Below are 19,346 nucleotides of genomic sequence, written 5' to 3' on the forward strand. Positions count from 1 at the left end.
CACACATGCACTTTAGGAGGCCTAGGCAGGTGGATCAACTCAAGACCATCTGGCTAACATGGTGAAACCTGTCTCTATTAAAACTACAAAAAATTAGCTGGGCGTGGTGGCATGCACCTGTAGTCCCAGCTACTTGAGAGGCTGAGGGAGGAGAACTGCTTCAAGCCACTGCACTCCAGCCTGGGCAACCAAGTGAGACTCTGTCTCAAACACACACACACACACACACACACGCAGAGGAAGTACAGGTGGCAAGAATGTCCTCTTCTGTTGGGAAACATTCTCAGGTTCAGCCTGCTACCAAGACTCAGATATAAAGCAGTTTCCAAATATAGGTTGAGGGTTCAAATTGGGAAGCCAAAAAATGACAAACATCTGATATCATATTGTAAAATAACAAGGGCAGAGTTACTGCTCTAATTTAAAAAAAGCATTCTAGAGTTCAGATTCTTTTTGAGTAAAGTTCAAGAGTGTAACATTATACTGATAATATGAATTCATTTAATATTTTCTAATTTCAATACCTAATAACTAGCTCTTATAACCTACATTTTCTAAATATTAACATGTAAAAATTACATCTCCTAACATGATCAAGTTAAAACTGTCTAAATTCTTTTCCTGCTGATGGAAGAAACTCTCTTCAATAGAAACTCATCTTCTATACCAAAGGCATCTGTATTACGTTGTTCTTGCATTGCTATGAAGAAATATCTGGACTGGGCGCTGTGGCTCATGCCTGTAATCCCAGCACTTTGGGAGGCCAAGGTGGGTGGATCACAAGGTCAGGAGTTTGAGACCAGCCTGGCCAATATGGTAAAACCCCATCTCTACTAAAAATACAAAAATTAGCCTGTAATCCCAGCTACTCGGGAGGTTGGTGGCAGGCAACTGTAGTCCCAGCTACTCGGGAGGTTGAGGCAGGAGAATCACTTGAACCCAGGAGGCAGAGGTTGCAGTGAGCCAAGATTGCACCACTGCATTCCAGCCTGGGCAACACAGCAAGACTCTGTCTCAAAAAAAAAAAAAAAGAAAAGAAAAGAAAAAGAAATACCAGAGACTGGGTAATTTATAAGAATTTTATTTGGCTACGGTTCTGCAGGCTGTATAGAAAGCATAGTGCCAGGATTAGCTTTTGGGGAGGCCTTGGGAAGCTTCTAATCATGGCAGAAGGTGAAGAGGGAACAGGCATCTCACATGGCAGGAGGAGAAGCAAAAGAAAGAGTAAGGGGAAGGTGCTACACACTTTACAATAACTAGATCCCACAAGAACTTGCTCACTGTTGAAAGGACAGCACCAAGGGTATGGTGCTAAATCATTCATGAGAAATCTACCCTCATGATCCAATCACCTCCTATCCAGCCCCCTACTCCAATATTGGGGATTGCATTTCAACATGAGATTCAGATGAAAGACATATCTAAAGCCTATCAGCTTCAGAATAAAATAAATGGACTTGGAGATACTTCCAAAAGTCTAGGTTATTCTGACTGAATTAGCACCAGGAGTTTCTAAGTATGATCTTTGGAGACTTTGATCATATCAATGCTTTTGCTCTTTTCTGGCCCTATACCCCACTCCCAGTGGCCTGTGGATAACTGGGAAAGCATACATTACATGGAAGTCTTGAAGATGGCCAAAAGGAAGCTTCTCAGAAGTGCAGCTACCACTGAGTGAGACTGAACCATTGCAATATCCACGTCTCCTAGTGAGGTACTGGTTTTGTTTTAAAGGGACTGGTTGAACAGTGAGATTAACCCCAAAAAAAGGCAGCGAAAGCAGCCCAAAGGCGTCCAGCTGAGGTAAGGTGGGGCACTGCCCCACCTAGAAAGTGTATCAGGCATGGAGGATGGAGGGGTGGGGCATCACCTCCTTGGTTCTCTGAATCAGATGCAGCAATTCACTCCAAGACTTCGGAAGCACACAGACCAGGGAAATGCTGTGTTGCTGAGAACCACCTGGAGTCACAGACCCGGGCAACAGCCCAGGTCAGCAGCACCAGCCAGATCAGTGCCTTGTTAGAGCAGACCAGGGCAGAGATTTGGACTAATATCAAGAAAGCTTGCAAAAAGGAACTGACCATCCCACAGAAGGGAGAGTTGAAAGTGGGGAGGGGGATATGACCAGACAGGCCCCTCCCCCACAAGATCCAGCAACCAGAGTCCCTCTCCTGGGAGAATTTCTCAGTTAACACATCCTCTACCCAGGAACAGCAGGTTCAGTGAAGGAAAGAGCCCGCCATTTGGAAGGCAGGGCTGACCCCACAAGTATGAAAACCAGGCAAAGAATAAACAGCAGCCTGCCTGGGACTGAGGAAGCCCAGCAGTGCCTCTACAGGCAGACAAAGGACAGCCTGTCTCAAATGGCACAATGACACCTGCATTTAAAAAATAAAAAGCCTCATACAGGAGAAATAACCCCAACTTCAACAGAAAGGATGTCCACTCAGAAGATGGGAAGAAACCAGTGCAAAAAGGATGAAAACATCAAAGTCCAGACGCCTCTCCTCCCCAGAGAAATCACAACAACTCACCAGCATGGCATCAAAATAGGTCAGAAAATGATTTTGACGAGCTGACAGAAGCAGGCTTCAGAAGTTGGGTAATAACAAACTTCTCTGAGCTAAAAAAAGCATGTTTTAACCCAATGTAAAGAAACTAGGAACCTTGAGAAAAGATTAGATGAAATGCTAACTAGAATAACCAGCCTAGAAAGAACATAAACGGCTTGATGGAGCTGAAAAACACAGCACAAGAACTTCGTGAAGCATACACAAGTTTCATTAGCCAAATTGATCAAGCAGAATAAAGGATATCAGAGATCGAAGATCAACTCAATGAAATAAAATGAGAAGGCAAGAAAAGAGAAAAAAGAGTGAAAAGAAATGAACAAAGCCTCCAAGAAATATGGGATTATGTGAAAAGAGCTAATCTATGCTTGATTGACGTACCTGAAGAGGACAGGGAAAATGAATCCAAGCTGGAAAACACTCGTCAAAACGTTATCCAGGAGAATGTCCGCACCATAGCAAAGCAGGCCAACATTCAAATACAGGAAATACAAAGAACACCACAGAGATACTCCTCAAGAAGAGCTACCCCCAGGCACATAATCATAAGGTTTACCAGGGCTGAAATGAAGAAAAAAATGTTAAGGGCAGCCAGAGAGAAAGTTCAGATCCCCCATAAAGGAAAGCCCATTGATCTCACAGTGGATCTCTCAGCAGAAACCCTACAAGCCAGAAGAGAGTGGGGACCAATATTCAACATCCTTAAAGAAAAGAACTTTCAACCCAGAATCTCATATCCAGCCAAACTAAGCTTCATAAGTAAAGGAGAAATAAAATCCTTTATGGACAAGCAATTACTGAGAGATTTCATCACCATCAGACCTGCCCTACAAGAGCTCCTGAAGGAAGCACTAAACACAGAAAAAAACATCCAGTACCAGCCACTGCAAAAACGAACCAAATGGTAAAGACCAATGACGAAATGAGGAAAGTGCGTTGACCAACAGACAAAACAAACAACCAGCAACAAAATGGCAGGATCAAATTCACACATAACAATATTAATGTTAAATGTAAATGGCCTAAATGCCCCAATCAAAAGACATAGACTGGCAAACTGGGTAAAAAGTCAAAACCCATTGGTGTACTGTATTCAGGAGACCCATCTCACACACAAAGACACACATAGACTCAAAATAAAGGGATGGAAGAAGATATACCAAGCAAATGGAGAGCAGAAAAAAAGCAGGGGTTGCAATCTTAGTCACTGATAAAATTGACTTTAAACCAACAAAGATCAGAAGAGACAAAGAAAGACACTATATAATGGTGAAAGCATCAATACAACAAGAGCTAACTATCCTAAATATATATGCACCCAATACAGGAGTGCCCAGATACATAAAGCAAGTTCTTAATGACCTACAAAGAGACTTAGACTCCCACACAATTAATAGTAGGAGATTTTAACACTCCACTGTCAACATTAGACAGATCAAGCGAGACAGAAAATCTACAAGGATATCCAGGACTTGAACACAGAACTGGAACAAGCAGACCCAATAGACATCTACAGAACTCTCCACCCCACAGCCACAGACTATACATTCATCTCAGCACCGCATGGCACCTACTCTAAAATTGACCACATAATTGGAAGTAAATCACTCCTCAGCAAATGCAAAAAAACGGAAATTATAACAGTCTCTCAGACCACAGTGCAATCAAATTAGATCTCAGAATTCAGAAACTAACTCAGAACTGCACAACTTCATGGAAACTGAGCAATGGGCTCCTGAATGTTGACTAGATAAACAATGAAATGAAGGCAGAAATAAAGATGTTCTTCAAAACCAAGGAGAATGAGGACACAACATACCAGAATCTCTAGGACACATTTAAAGCAGTGTCTAGAGGGAAATTTATAGCAATAAATGCCCACATGAGAAACGAGGAAAGGTCTAAAATCAACACCCAACCATCAAAATTGAAAGAGCTAGAGGAGCAAGATCAAAAATCTCAAAACCTAGCAGAAGACAAGAAATAACTAAAATCAGAGCAGAAATGAAGGAGATAGAGACACAAAAAAACCTTCAAAAAAACCAATAAATTCAGGAGCTCATTTTTTGAAAAGATCAACAAAATAGACCGCTAGCCAGATTAATAAAAAAGAAAAGAGAGAGTAATCAAATAGATGCAATAAAAAATGAAAAATGGGACATCACCACTGATCCCACAGAAATACAAACTACCATCAGAGATTACTACAAACAACTCTATGCACATAAACCAGTAAACCTGGAAGAAATAGATAAATTCATGAGCATTTGCACCCTCCCAAAAGTAAACCAGGAAGAAGTTGAAACCCCTAATAGACCAATAACAAGGGCTGAAGTTGAGGCAGCAATTAACAGCCTGCCAATCAAAAAAAACTCCAGGTCCAGATAGGTTCACAGCCAAATTCTACCAGACGTACAAAGAGGAGTTGGTACCAATCATTCTGAGACTATTCCAAACAATACAAAACAAGGGAATCCTCCCCAACTCATTTTATGAGACCAACATCATCCTGATACCAAAACCTGGTAAAGACTCCACAAAAAAAGAAAACTTCAGGCCAATCTCATGATGAACATAGATGCAAAAATCTTCAATAAAATACTGGCAAACCGATTGCAACAGCACATCAAAAAGCTTCTCCATCATGAGCAAGTAGGCTTCATCCCGGGGATGCAAGGCTGGTTCAACATACGCAAGTCTATAAACGTAATCCACCACATAAACAGAACCAAAGACAAAAACCACATGATTATCTCAATAGATGCAGAGAAAGCCTTCGACAAAATTCAACAGCCCTTTGTGCTAAAAACTCTAAATAAACTAGGTGTTGATGGAACATATCACAACATAATAAAAGCTATTTACAACAAACAGCAGCCAATATCATACTCAATGGGCAAAAACTGGAAGCATTCCCTTTGAAATCCAGTACTAGACAAGGATGCCCTCTCTCTCTGCTCTTACTCAATATAGCATTAGAAGTTTTAGCCAGAGCAATCAGACAAGAAAAATAAATAAAGGGTATTTAATTAGGAAAGGAGGAAGTCAAATTGTCTCTATTTACAGATGATATGAGTGTATATTTAGAAGATCCCATTGTCTCAGCCCAAAATCTCCTTAAGCTGATAAGCAACTTCAGCAAAGTCTCAGGATACAAAATCAACATGCAGAAATCACAAGCATTCCTATAAACCAATAACAGAGAGCCAAATCAAGAACAAACTCCCATTCACAACTGCTACAAAGAGAATAAAATACCTAGGAATACAACTAACAAAGGAGGTAAAGGATCTCTTCAAGGAGAACTACAAACCACTGCTCAAGGAAATAAGTGAAGACACAAACAGATGGAAAAACATTCCATGCTCATGGTTAGGAAGAATCAATATTGCGAAAATGGCCATACTGCCCAAAGTAATTTATAGATTTAATGCTATCCCCATCAAACTACCAATGTCCTTCTTCACAGAACAGGAAAAAACCACTTTAAACTTCATATGGAACCAAAAAAGAGCCTGCATAGCCAAGACAATCCTAAGCAAAAAGAACAAAGCTGGCGGCATCATGCTGCCGGACTTCAAGCTATACTACAAGGCAACAGTAATCAAAACAGCATGGTACTGGTATCAAAACAGAGACATAGACCAATGGAACAGAACAGATGCTTCAGGAGCAATACCACACATCTACAACCATCTGATCTTTGACAAACGTGACAAAAACAAGCAATGGGAAAAGGATCTCCTGTTTAATAAATGACGTTGGGAAAATTTGCTAGCAATGTGCAGAAAGCAGAAACTGGACCCCTTCCTGACACCTTACACTAAAATTAACTCCAGATGGATTAAAGACTTAAACATAAGGCCTAACACCATAAAAACCCTGGAAGAAAACCTAGGCAAAACCATTCAGGACATAGGCATAGGCAAGGACTTCATGACTAAAACACCAAAAGCAATGGCAAAAAAAGCCAAAATAGACAAATGGGATCTAATTGAACTTCAGAGCTTCTGTACAGCAAAAGAACCAATCATTAGAGTGAACCGACAACCAACAGAATGGGAAAAAAATTTTGCAATCTACCCATCTGATGAAGGGCTAATATCCAGAATCTACAANAAGAAAAAAAAAAAAAAAAAACCCATCCAAAAGTGGGCAAAGGATATGAACAGACACTTTTCAAAAGTAGACATATATGAAGCCAATAAACATGAAAAAATGCTCATCGCTGGTTATTAGAGGAATGCAAATCAAAACCATATTGAGATACCATCTCATGCCAGTTAGAATGGCAATCATTTAAAAAATCTGGAGACAACAGATGCTGGAGAGGATGTGGAGAAATAGGATCAATTTTACACTGTTGGTGGGAGTGTAAATTAGTTCAACCATTGTGGAAGACAATGTGGCGATTCCTCAAGGATCTAGAAATAGAAATTCCATTTGACCCAGCACTCCCATTACTGGGTATATACCCAAAGGACTATAAATTGTTCTATTATAAAGACACATGCACACACATGTTCATCATGGCACTGTTTACAACAGCAAAGACCTGGAACCAACCCAAATGCCCATCAGTGATAGACTGGACATGGAAAATGTGGCACATATACACCATGGAATACTATGCAGCCATAAAAAAAAAAACAATGAGTTTGTATCCCTTGTAGGAATAAGGTTGAACCTGGAAACCATCATTCTCAGCAAACTGACACAAGAACAGAAAATCAAATACCGCATGTTCTCACTCATAGGCGGGTATTGAACAATGAGAACACTTGGACACAAAGAGGGGAGCATCACACACTGGGGTCCATTGGGGGTGCTACAGGAGGGATAGTGGGAGGGAGGGCAAGGGAGGGATAACATGGGGAGAAATGTCAGGTATAGGTGATGGGGGAATGGTGGCAACAAACCACCTTGCCATAAATGTACCTATGCAACAATCTTGCATGATCTGCACGTGTACCCCAGGATCTAAAGTACAATTTAAAAAGAAAAATGAAGTGTCCATATCTTAAAAGAAAAAAAAAAAGCATACATACACACACGCTCACATACACTTCATAAGAACAATACATAATTTGAGGTAATAATACAGCCTAAATCATATTTACAAAAGCAACATTTTCTTAAAGGACACACAATCTGCAAAGATCCAACTCCATCCTTAATGAAGTCAATAAGAATAGTAGAGTAATGGCCAGGCACAGTGGCTCAAGCCTGTAATCCAAGCACTTTGGGAGGCCGAGGCGGGTGGATCACTTGAGGCCAGGAGTTTCAGACCATTCTGGCCAACATGGCAAAAGCCTGTCTCTACTAAAAATAACAAAAATTAGCTGGGCATGGCGGTGCACGCCTGTAATCTCAGCTACTCAGGAGACTGAGGCACGAGAATCACTTGAACAAAGAGGGTGGAGATGGAGGTGGAGGTGGAGGTGAGCTGAGGTAGCACCACCATACTCCACGCTGGGCAACAGGGCAAGACTCATTTTCAAAAAAATAATAATAATAGCAAAGTATTTTAGTTCCTTGAAACTTTGTGATCTCTCTCCTCTTCAAACCAGAATAGGGTATTTGTGATGGTCTTCTCATAACAAAAAATGTTTGCCTCCCTTCCCACCATAAACACACACACATGCATACACACACACACACACACACACACAAACACACACACACACACACACACAACCAAAGAACTGCTGGAATTTTTGAACTAACAATGTTTTATTTAGGAATCAAGCCCTGTAACTATGGGATTCCCCTTCCTTCAGCAGTCTTTCAGCAAGAAGTAACTTTTAGCCACATTCTTGGCCTGGAAAGGAGAGCAAAAGTCTGATATGAAGACAGCAAATGATTTTTTTTTCTCCTTAGGTAGCAAATCTCACAGGTTGTCACTTTTTTCCCCCTGTTAAATGTATTCTCATATCAAGACATTTATTTCCCCACAGGTCTATATCCCTATTTCCTCCCACAGCCATAGAACGTGAAAGAAAAGTAACTTTCTCAAATTTGACCTGTGCTGCTATGCTATTTTTGTTTTTGTACTTCCACAATTTTACTTACCAGTTATTAGAATTTGGTTTCAAAGAACTGGCAGGTACAGGGAAAGATAGTAAAAATGCACTTCTAGTAGGATGGAAAAGAAATCCTACAACTATCTCTGGACTGTCCATAAACTGAAATTCTCTAAAGTATGTCTACTTTTGGTTATTTTTACTTATTTTTAAGGATTCCATCTCTGTTGCCCTAAGATGATAACATTTATATTGACTTTTTGAAAATTGTGATTTAGCTCCCACCCTAAGCTGAAGAAAGGACAAAAAAGAAAAACAAAAGAAATCTGGAACCTGTCAGTATTTTTCTTTCTTCATCAACTTTTTCTCTTACTCACTTCCTCTTCTTGCTTACTGGGGATTACAGTCCAAGCCCTGCCCATTGGGACTGGTCATTGACAATAAGAAATAGCCCTGCACAATGCACATTTATCATCACAACACTAAAAAATCATTAGATTTGGCTGGGCGTGGTGGCTCACGCCTATAATCCCAGCACTTTGGGAGGTCAAGGCGGGTGAATCACCTGAGGCCAGGAGTTCCAGACCAGCCTGGCCATGTTCCAGTCCAGCCTGGCCATGTTGCAGACCAACATGGCGAAACCCCGTCTCTACTTAAAAAAGTACAAAATTTAGCCGGGTGTGGTGGCTGGCGCCTGTTATCCCAGCTACTCAGAAGGCTGAGGCAGGAGAATTGCTTGAACCCTGGAGGCAGAAGTTGCAGTGAGCCAAGATCGCGCCACTGCACTGTAGTCTGGGTGACAAGAGAGAGACTTCATCTCCTAAAAAAAAAAGAATCATTAGATTTTTAGAGTGAGTTCCTCTTCTTAGTGTAAAGCCATCCCTCTATTTCCTGAAAACAAAAAATGTCAAATCATATCTGAGAGTGAACCCAGTCCTAATACTTCCCCAGGCTGGGCACGGTGGTGGCTCATTCTTGTAATCCCAGCACTATGGGGGCCTGGGGCAGGAGGATCACTTGAGTCCAAGAGTTTGAGAGCAGCCTGGGCAACATAGTGAGACTCTGTCTCAAACAAACAAACAAATAGTCCTCAACTTGCTCCTGCAAAGCTCTTTTGCTGCAGAGAATAAGATCCCAACTTTCTCATCCCTAAACTGATTCTCTCAGAGGCAGATCATGGGGAAATATTAAAGATAGTCCTCCTTTGCTCTAGGGTAGAAAATCAGGACACATCAAAATCCCAGTATTAGGAGACTTTGATGGGGCAGCTCATTCTCTGGATACTTTCAGTTTCGGATACCAGACATAGTAGGGAGTGCTCTTGTGTTGTGGGAAGAGGGTAAATTTTATATTAAAGACTATCCTAATGCACGTAGTCCTCATTTGAACACTCAAATAATTTTAGATTATTTCTAAGTTGGCATTTCCAGTGGATATGATTCCTAGCTTATCAATAATTGTCCTTATTATGACAAATTTACTTTTCACTTACTACTGTTTCTCTTAGTGACCTGATTTTAGCAATAATGTATTTACTTAATTTTTGTTTATATAAAATTGTTGTCATCCCTAATAGAATTATTTTACAGGCTGAGAAGGGGATGGGGGAGGGTGAGATAAAGACATATTGATTATTGGGTACAAAAATACAGTTAGATAGAAGAAATAAGCCTACTGTTTGATGAATCAGTAGGGTGACCATAGTAAACCATAATTAATTGTATATTTCAAAATAGTCAGTAGAAAATAATTAAAACGTTCCTAACATTAGGAAAAGAGAAATGTTTCAGGTGAAGGATATCACAATCACCCTGATTTGATTGTTATAGATATGAATGTATCAAAATATTATATACACCCTAAAAATATGTACATTATGTATCAATAAAAATGAAACAAGATAAAAAGAATTCTTTCACAGGTTTTTCAGAGGGCAAGTAACTATGTTAAAGTGAATGGAATAACATGGTTAATTCTAACATTGACTAGTTACGTGACCTTGGAAAGTTATTATTCAAAATGCACTTCTATTTATTCAAAATGGATAAGAATACCTACCCCACAGTGTTGCTGTGAGGGTTATGTGAGGTGACAGATACATGATACTAACTAGCATATAACAGCTGCTCAATAAATATAGTTTCCTACCCAGCACTTCGGGAAGCTGAGGCAGGTGGATCACCTGAGGTCAGAAGTTCAAGACCTGCCTGGCCAACATGATGAAACCCCATCTCTACTAAAAACACAAAAATTAGCCAGGTGTGGTGGTGGGCGCCTGCAATCCCAGCTACTCGGGAGTCTTGAGGTGGGAAAATTGCTTGAACCTTGGAGGCAGAGGTTGTAGTGAACTGAGATCACATCATGGCACTCCAGCCTGGGCAACAGAGCAAGACCCCATCTCTAAATAAATAAAGTTTCAAGATCTCTGGGTGGTTCTTTTGTGACTCCCCTGTTTCCCACTGGGCATCCCACTGGGCTGCCACAAGTTGAATTTATTATCTGACCTCCTTTAATCTCTTTACTTATTTCTTCATTCTCAGACCTAGAAATGTATTTTTACTCTGCCCCTCAAGCCCATAGTTACCCTCCCAGTGTCTTCAAACTTTTGCTCCTACCACTGTATTAAACATCATTTCCACAAACTCCTTGTGGCATCTACTGAATGCCCCTCAACTTCCTCTTGCAGCATTTTCTAACTCAGTAACCTTTCTCATCCTCTGTTGGGGCTTTCCTGGCCTTAGCCAGAGTCAATCTGCCCTATGTAGCATTTCCCATTGCATCTACCTATTACAATTTCTGCAGTTCAATTTCCAGAGAGGAGGTGGGGGAAGTGTAGCTCCTGGGGAAACAAAAAAACAAAGAAAAAAGATGATGTAGGCATTTAGGGGAAACTAACAAGTAGCACAATCTAGTTGGAAACCCAATATATTGGGAGTTAAGTGGAGTGTTCATGGAGAACCAACAAGTCATCTTCATTCTCCACTTCACTCCAAGTTCTTCTCTAGTTTCAGCAATATATGGCAGGACGTTTTGAGTTCTTACTATGTGTGAGCCACTGAGTATTTTACACAAATTATCTCATTTCCTTTTTAACTAATTCTGCAAACAGATACATGTATTATCACAACTTCATTTTACAGACATTGAAATTGAAGCTTAGAAAGATGCTCAAGGTCACACAGCCAGGGAGTGACAATGTGGCTCTAGCACCTGTTACCTACCCTTTGCTCTACTCTCAAAAGTCAGGGTTAACTACAGCTTCCAGGCTAAGAGAAAGTAACCATCTTACCTAACCAACTTTTCTAAGACTTTAGGACCCTGAGGTTCTTCCTTATGCATATTAAGGAGGCTGGGAGAAAGGATCCGGCAGAGATAAGAGTTAGTGCCCTAGCTCCAAAGCACCACAATTCTTCACAGTATTAAGAAAATAATTGCTATCACTATTGAACATCAACTACATAATGGTGCTACACCAGGAATTATACTATTATTTCATTTCATTTTTACAATAACCCCGCCAAGAGCTTATACTTGTCTTCATTTTACAATGGAGAAAACTAAGGCTTAAAACAGTTAAGTGACTAAGTAGCTGGGCTGTGGTTTAATTCAGACCTCTCAGACTCCAAAGCCCTTCTTTCCAAGATACTGTCTTGTAACTTTTTTTTTTTTTACTTTTAGACTTTCAGAAAAAAAACATGTATTGCAACTCCTCTTATCTGTAGTTCATGACTTAAGACCATCCTTAAGTCTACATGAAAAGATTAAAATGATAAAGAGATTAAAATGATTCAAGTAATCAATTTTTGATTATCTCAAATTGTCAGGAGAAGCTAACTTATCTCATGAACCAAGACCTTTCCCCAAGAAAAGGAAAAAAAAAAACCATGATTTTATCTTTCATTATGTGGTTTGCAACTCCCAGTGAAAGGAACTCAGCTGTAAAATTAAAAAACAAATTTAAAAAATGATTGCAAAGAAGTTCTGGAATCTTTTTGATAGGTAAAGGAAAGGACAAAGACCAAAAACTGGGCTAAACAACTAAAAGAATGTTAGAATGATCATATTTAATGGAAAGAAAACTAGGGTTTGGGTTCTACTCCCAGTTCTGCACAAGCTATATATTCTTGAATCAGTTTCTTTACTTCTCTAAGACAGAGTTTTCTCAACTATAAAATGGAGCCAATGTCTGGCTTGTTTAAACCATTGGATTCATGAAAGAATTAAATAAGAAAAGGTTCCACAAAGCATTTTACAACCTGCAAAGTTCTTTTTTGAGACGGAGTTTTGGTCTTGTTGCCCAGTCTGGAGAGCAATGGCACAATCTCGGCTCACCACAACATCCACCTCCTGGGTTCAAGCAATTCTCCTGTCTCAGCCTCCTGAGTATCTGGGATTATAGGTATATGCCACCACACCTGGCTAATTTTGTATTTTAGTAAAGACAGGTTTTCACCATATTGGTCAGGCTGGTCTCAAAGTCCCGAGCTCAGATGATACGCCCACCTCAGCCTCCCAAAGTGCTGGGATTACAGGCATGAGCCACCATGCCTGGCACAATTTACAAAGTTTTATTTGAATATTGTTCCATCATCCTCATTGTCCTTGGAGTCAAATGAGTGAGAGTTTAAGCCCTAATTCAGTCTAAGGCCTGAGTTCAGCCCTCATCCGAACTCTGAGATGTTGGGCAGCTCACTTAATCTCTCTGTCCTCTGGTTTCATTTATAAAATGAGTGTAGTGAATATTAGTTACCTATGTGAAAATAGAATCCCTCCTTCTTTCAATTTAATGCTATTCATAATTTTAGTTCAGGTCTCCACTCCTCCACCATGGAGTTCGAATACTTTAGGTCACCTGACTCCACCTCCAGTTTCAAGAGCGGGCCTTGATAGGATTGAACAAATTAGGGAATATAGTCCGCCTTGCCAGAGTGATTGATTTACAATTAGCAGTCTGAACACGAAAGAGATTGGTTCGGATATAAGCATATTAATTGCCTCACTCTGACCAATGAAAGGCAATGGAAGTTTTCAGATGAATGGGAGCTTTGGAAAAGAAGCTTTCTAGCTCTTGTGATTTGATACCTAAAAATACATTTTATATTTTCATTGTTGGCCATGGTGGGGTAACTGGTACCAGACTAGCCCTGCCACCATAAACAACTAGAAAACTGGACAAAATATATAAAACAACTCAACTACTTTTAGACATTATATGATAGGCAGCACAAGATTATGATACCTAAGAGAACAGAAGAAAAACAAATGAGTGAAGTCCAACAATTACCCCAGCTTTCTGCATGAAGACTCAAGGAGGAGGAAACCAAGCACAACACAGAAGTCTTTTTATTTAGTTTTATGTTTTATTGTATTTTATTTTGGTAGAGATGGGGTTTTATCATGCTGGCCAGGCTGGTCTCGAACTCCTGGTTTCAAGCGATCCACCCACCTTGGCCTCCCAAAGTGCTGGAATTACAGGCATGAGCCACTGCACCTGGCCAGGAGTCTAAGTTAAGGGCACAGAGATCAGAGTTCAGGGAGGCCAAAATGGCTAAAATTTGTATTGAGGACCAGAAAAGAATGAGTTTCATAGAGAAATTGCTCCATAAACCTTAGAATCTTTAACCAAATAATAAGCTGTATATTTGTAGGATGAGGCTAAACAAGAGCAGTTACTAGGGAAAGAAAACTAATGTGCAGTCGTAAGTTGAACTACTGGAACTTTAAGTCTCAAGGGGCATTTCAGTTCTGATCAACCCAAATAGAGACACATCACTGAACACTCAGAATATTTTCAGAATCTGCATCTTATAATCAATACCCTTTAGAAATGGGGCTAGGTTCTAGAGTAAATGCTACCTAAACATGCTTCAACAGAGTTTTGAAAAGATCAATGCCTTTGAAAGAGCAAGAAGATCTAAAAAATTACTGTATGTGCTCAATGTCATTAGTCATTAGGTAATTACAAGTCAAAACAGCAATGAGATACTGTTTCGTACTCAATAGAATAGCCATAATAAAAACATATGAAAAGTAACAAGATTGGCAAGGATATGGAGAAATCATGGCCAATAGAATGTAAAATGGTACAACCAATATGAAAAATATTTTGTTTGTTCCTCAGTAAGTTAAGCATGGAATTGCTACATGATCTATCAATTCTACTCCTAGGTATATATGCAAAAGAATTGAAAATAGGTGTTCAAACAAAAATTGTACATTAATGTTCATAGCAACACTATTCACAAGAGCCAAAAGGTAGAAACAACCCAAATGTCCATCAACTGATACATGTATAAACAAAATACTGTATATGAACACAATTAACTATTATTCAGCCACAAAAAAAAATGAAATACTGATACATGCTACAACATGAAATCTTGAAAACATTATGGTAAGGGAAAGTAGACAGAAAAAGTTACAGTAGTACAGAATTCCATATACTGTATATGAAATATTAAGAATAGGTGAATCCACAGAGAAAGAAAGCAGATTAGTGGTGGCCAGGGAATATGGAGAGGAGAGAATCAGGAGTAACTGCTTAATGGGTATGGGTTTCATTTTGCTTTTGTTGCCTGTGATTTTGAACTCTTATTCAAAAAATATTTTCCCAGACCAATGTCCTGAAGCAGTTCCCCTATTTTCTTCTACTAGTTTCATAGTTTGGGATTTTATCTTTAAGTATTCAATCCATTTTGAGTTGATTTTTATATAGAATCAGAGGGGGGTGTCTAGTTTTATTCATCTGCATCTGGATATCCAGTTTACCCAGCATCATTTATTGAAGAAACTATCATTTGAGAAGAATTATGAAATTATAAAGTATGATACCTCCAGCTTTATTCTTCACCCTTATGATTGATTTGGCCATTCATCTTTTGTATGAATTATAGAATTTTTTTTCTATTTCTGTAAAATATGTGATTTGGAATTGGATAGGGATTGCATGGAATCTGCAGGTCACTTTGAGTAATGTGGACATTTTAACAACATTAAGTCTTCTAATCCATGAACATGAAATGTCTTTCCATTTGTTTATGTCTTGCTTAATTTCTTTCATCTCTGTTTTGTAGTTTTTAGTATATAAATCTTTCACCTCCTTAGTTGAATTTATTCTTAAGTATTTTCTTCTTTTTGGTGCTATCATAAATGGGATTGTCTTTCTAAGTTCCTTCTAGTAGTTCACCCTTAACATATAGACAGGCAACTGATTTCTATTTTCATAATTTTTTAAAATTATTATTATATGTCAAGCAGTATGGAAATTCTTGTTGATCTTATTATTATTATTTGGAACTCTTATTAAAAAACAAGTAAAAAAAAAAAATAGAAAATAGAAACAGACCCAGTGTCACAGCAGCCTGGATAGAAAAAGGAAGCAAAACAGACCCAGGAATGAAAGAGATTGTAGAATGAGCAGACAAGGACTTAAAAACAGCAATTACAGCTATGTTAAATGACCATATTAGTAGTATGATACTGTGTAACAAATTAACCCAAAATTTAGTGGTGTAAATAGTAAGCATTTATCATATCATGTTTTCTGAGCATCAGGAATCCAAGAGTACATTAGCTGGTGGTTCTGGCTCAAAATTTAATAATTTTAAGGATTTAATATGATGAATTTGGCAGTAATGTAAAAGACAGCAAAATATAAAGTGCCATAAAAGTAAAAATAACTGGCAATAAAATGGCAAATGTGGCATTAACTGTAAAAGATTTTTTTTATTTTTAAATTTATTTTTAAAATAATTGGGAGAATTCTTCTGGTTGTAACAAATAGTTCCCACTGAATAGCCCTTCTTCCCGAAGAAAACAAACTATAAAACTTGTAAAAAAAAAAAAAAAAAAAAAAAAAAAAAAAAAAAAAAAAAAAAAAACAACAGTAAACCAATGGGAAGTGTACAGAGAAAGATTTTGGTGAAGAGAGCACACTTACTTGGAGGAAGAGATGAAGAGTCTCCTGAGCTCAGTCATGCATCATTTAATGGTAGAGATACCTTCTGAGAAATGCATCGTTAGGTGATTTCATCATTGTGTGAACATTATAGAGCGTGCTTACATAAACCCAGATGATACAGCTGTCAGGTCTGCATATGCAAGCCTGGAGGCTGAAAATCTGAAGTCCTGCTTGCCTCGGCTGATGTCTCCCACCCCCTGCCTATGTTCGCCATTGTCCCTGACACCAAGCCCATCACCCAACCCTGCCTGCCATCTTAACTGTTCTTATGATAATGTAAATATCTCTCCCCCAACCCTGCCATCTTAACTGTTCTTATGATAATGTAAATACCTCTTGCTCAACCCTGCCATTGTAACTGAACTTGTGGTCATGTATACTCCTTGCCCCTAACTCCTACCATTGTAAATGAACTTATTCTGCAACACCCCCGCCCCCCAAAAAACTACCCAAACCTATAAAACCAACTCCTATCCCACTGCCCTTTGCTAATGCCCTTATCGGCCTTAGCCCACCTGCACCCAGGTGAATAAACAGCCATGTTGCTCACACAAAGTCTGTTTGGAAGGTCTCTTCATTCAAAGCACGTTTTTTTCAACAATAGCCTATTACACACCTAACCTATGTGATATAGCCTATTGTTAGTAGACTACAAACCTGTACTGCATGATATTGTACTGAGTACTGTAGGCAATTGTAGCACAATGATAAGTACTAATATATCTAAACATAGAAAAGGTATAGTAAAAATATGGTATTATAATCTTATGGAACCACTGTCGTACATTCAGTCTGTCATTGACTGAAACATCATCATATGGCACATGACTATATATTTCCATCGCTATAGCTTGGGTTAAATGCAGTCCACGTAATGTTGGGGGAAACCGTGAAAAAACTGCAATCTTACAGCCTGGGAACCATAAGAATGAAGTCAGGAAACTGTGTCCACTGAAAAGAGTGGGGGAATCTTGGGAGAGAAAGAACTAGGAAAGGGATTCCAAAACGTTTTTCCACCCAAATCATTTACTGACCCCTAAACCATGCTTATAGGTTTCAAGAATAGTATCATTATCCTTTCCATGTACTATCCCATGTCTATCTTCTCTAAATGGGATCTCCTGAAATCATGCTGTCTTTGTCAGCCTATTTCTGTGAAGAGGAATGCATCACATGTGTAGAAGACTGTGCTGAGACCTTTATCACAAGGCAGAACCCAGAGGACTCAGAGAGGCAAGGAAGTCAGGAAGCTTGCAGGTCATACCCTACAGGAGACATAAAAATCACTAGGTAAGGCTTGCCTGGTTATATCATTTGCTGGAATGCTGGAATTCTCTCTTCAAGAAAAGTGCAGTGGGGTTTACTTACAGAACTTAGGCAAGACCCATCTTAGCACAAACTGGGAAAAGATGAAGATCAAATCAAATTGTCCTGGTACGAATTTTTAAGATTCTTTTTTTTTTTTAAAAACAAGATTCTCTGTTAGATCACAGAGAGAAGTATGAAGTATCTGTCCCTATGGAGTTAAACACGGAGTGAAATTCTAAAAGCCTTCTGTCTAACAGCCCCTACATGTCATTAAACTCATGTGCTTCCTGCCAGTTGGGATGCTCCCAGCACCTGATAACCAAGAGCCATTTGAGAGCTCTGAGAAGTCCTTCCAGATGGCTTTCTTAGAAGTCATTAAGCTTCTTGTTTCCATGAGCACCAAAGTGTTTGTTTTAAACAGATTTCCTATGACCCCCACATGTGTTTAAATTTTCTGGACTTCATGTCTTATTTAGAAAGTCAGCTCAGCCCATGTCTGAGCAAAGTAATGTGATATGACAGGCTAACTGGGCATGAAGGTCATCCCAGGCATGCTTGGGACCAGGAAATTGAAGAAACACATGCCTACTCACCCACTGTGAGGGTGTAACAAGGGAGGGATGGGGAAGGTGGGAATCTTAAGGGGGAATACAATAAACCAAGTGAAACAAATTAAGATTTTTAAAATTCCATGATGGCAGCTTTTGACATCAGCAATTATCAGAGAATAACTTCCTCTGCGCTTTCGGGTTTCAGTATATTTAAAATCTCCTATCTTCTTTGGGACTTAGTGTAAATTGACCACCCCTCTTCTGCACTGGTTCCCAGACCTTGCTGTACATTGGAATCACCTGAGAAGCTTATAAAACTACTGATGCCTAGGTCCCACTCCTAGAAATTTTTATTTAATTGGTCTAGAGAGCAGCTGGGGCAACAACCTATTGTGAAGCCCCCTGCTGATTCTAATCTACAGCAGAGTTTGAGAATAATGGCTCAGTGCTTCCTTAGTCAAAGTGTGGTCTGAGGACTGGGAACTTGTTAGAAATACAGATTCTCAGGCAACTTCTGGATCCACAGAATCATGATCTCCATTTTAATAAGATCCCCAGGTGACTCACATGCACATCAAGTTTGAAAAGCATTATTCTATTTTTCCATAGCCTCCTTCTGCTCTGCAGAAGAGTATGTAGCTCTTAACAGTGGATGTACATTAATATCACCTGGAAAGGCTTTCAAAAATATTGATGCCTGGATCCTCTCTCCAGAGATTCTAATATAATTGGTCTTGAGTGTGGCCTGGGCAGTTTTCCAAATAATTTTTAAAAATCTTTACAGGGGCCGGGCGCGGTGGCTCACGCCTGTAATCCCAGCACTTTGGGAGGCCGAGACGGGTGGATCACGAGGTCAAGAGATCGAGACCATCCTGGTCAACATGGTGAAACCCCGTCTCTACTAAAAATACAAAAAATTAGCTGGGCATGGTGG

This window comes from Cebus imitator, unplaced genomic scaffold, assembly GCF_001604975.1.
Source record: "Cebus imitator isolate Cc_AM_T3 unplaced genomic scaffold, Cebus_imitator-1.0 Scaffold310, whole genome shotgun sequence".
Classification (NCBI taxonomy): Eukaryota; Metazoa; Chordata; class Mammalia; order Primates; family Cebidae; genus Cebus; species Cebus imitator.